General features: G+C 30.0%; 1 protein-coding gene across 1 annotated transcript in view; it reads right to left on the bottom strand.

The window, feature by feature from the left end:
• Positions 1-1,937, bottom strand: part of LOC106872296 (zonadhesin) — a 79,108-nt gene that overhangs the window by 14,310 nt on the left and 62,861 nt on the right. The window lies entirely within an intron of this gene.

Genomic DNA, 1,937 nt, shown 5'->3' with positions numbered 1-1,937 from the left:
TGTATATTGTTTGTGCATCTGTATATATATATTCTTATTTTGTTTTTCTTTAAATATTTAAAAAAAATATTGTTCCTGGTATTTTAAAAAACTAATGCGCTAGATTAATATTATATAAATATATTTTATTACCGATATAATAATTTACTTTTTTATCTTTGTTGCTATTTTTTATCTTTGTTTTTGTCTTTAATTATTGAAGTTCACGCTTGAAAACATAAATATATTTATATTCAGTCTTTTCTTGGATCTGTAAATCCTCATATATCAAAAATTACACTGACGAAATTCTTACCCACAAACAATGGATTTTTATAGTTTTATTATGGGTAAGAATCGAAATAATTATATGTAATTTGTATTTAATATTTATTATTTATTATATTATATTATTATAAGAATATAATATAATATCGTACTATGTTAATAAATTTTAATGTTTGAATTGACAATTGCATATCTTCATTTTCTATTCATTTTTATAAATTTAAAATACACCCATGTGATTTGTAAATTTTTCTCTACAAAATTAGGTATTTAACAGTGGGGCCAATGAAAGATTGGATGTTTTCATGCCTATTTTCCTCATATATACATATATATATAAATAAATAAATATATATATATATATATATATATATATATATATATTTCTTTGAGAGTTAGAGGTTGGGAAGCCAACCAACTAAGGTATAGTATCTATCCAATATAGTGTACCCAATTGTTCATACCCAAATGCTGGTTACTGCGTGGCAATCCCGCAATTGAGAGTCATATATGGGCGGGGGTAAAAAATGGTTTGCCCTTAATTTATAAATATCTAAGCGAGATGTATACCGCAGGCCACGGTTATCTTGATTATATGAAGTTTACTTTGACCCATATTAACACACAGAAGATTCAGTCAGAATGATTGTGTGTTAACATGGGCAAACTTAATTTAATCATGATACCCTTGGTCTGAAGAATATCTTGCGATACACCTCGTTTAGCTATTTACCACTTCTGAGTTTTCGCTCACTATGAAACATATGTGGCCCGGATTTTATCTACGCCATTCCTTACCCCTCGGATTTTTATTCGCACACCTGGCAACCCTGTCTGCCAACCGTGAAATATAAAATAAATTTGTTTTCAACTTATCGCACTTCGACCAAGGAAAAATTCACAACCTTCCGGCCCAATGAACCACTAATGTTCCTGAAAGTTGTTTTATTTTTCATATTTTCTACAGATTGTTTGAAGCTCCCTTTCTTCCTACACCTCGATCATTAGATCTTACATTTACACACACACACACACACATATATATATCTATGTTTGGTGTCACTATTTGATAAGCTATCTTAGTTTGTTTTACGTTCCCGTAAGCTATCGGTTCGACGAAATAGACCGCTAAAATTAGTACTAGACTTAAAGAAATAAGTACCGAGGGTGAGTTGTTCGACTAAAAGCTTCAAGGCGGCGCCCTCGCATGGCTGCAGTCCAATGACTGAAACACACACACACATTCACACACACACACACACACACACGCACACACACACACACACACACAGACACACATGCAGACAATCAAACACACACATGTATATATAGTTCATAGAGGATATCCAGATATTCTCTATACAGAGCACTCTTTGTAGTGCTCAAGAGATTTAAACTTGAACAGGTATAGAAGTAAATGTAGGGATAAGCAAATTAGACACATCGAGATATAAAATACATTAAATTCATGAAATACAAAAAATGTATATATGTATACATATAAAAATGGTTCAGCTTACACAAAATAAAAATTATAGAATTCTCTATATCATTTGTACTGTGTGTAGGACATTTTTATATGTATGCATATATACAGTTTTCTTTTTCATGTATTTAATACACTTTATATATTGATCTGTATATATATATATATATATATATATATATAT

This window comes from Octopus bimaculoides, chromosome 3, assembly GCF_001194135.2.
Source record: "Octopus bimaculoides isolate UCB-OBI-ISO-001 chromosome 3, ASM119413v2, whole genome shotgun sequence".
In the NCBI taxonomy this organism is placed as follows: Eukaryota; Metazoa; Mollusca; class Cephalopoda; order Octopoda; family Octopodidae; genus Octopus; species Octopus bimaculoides.
This window is presented reverse-complemented; position numbering and strand designations above follow the sequence as displayed.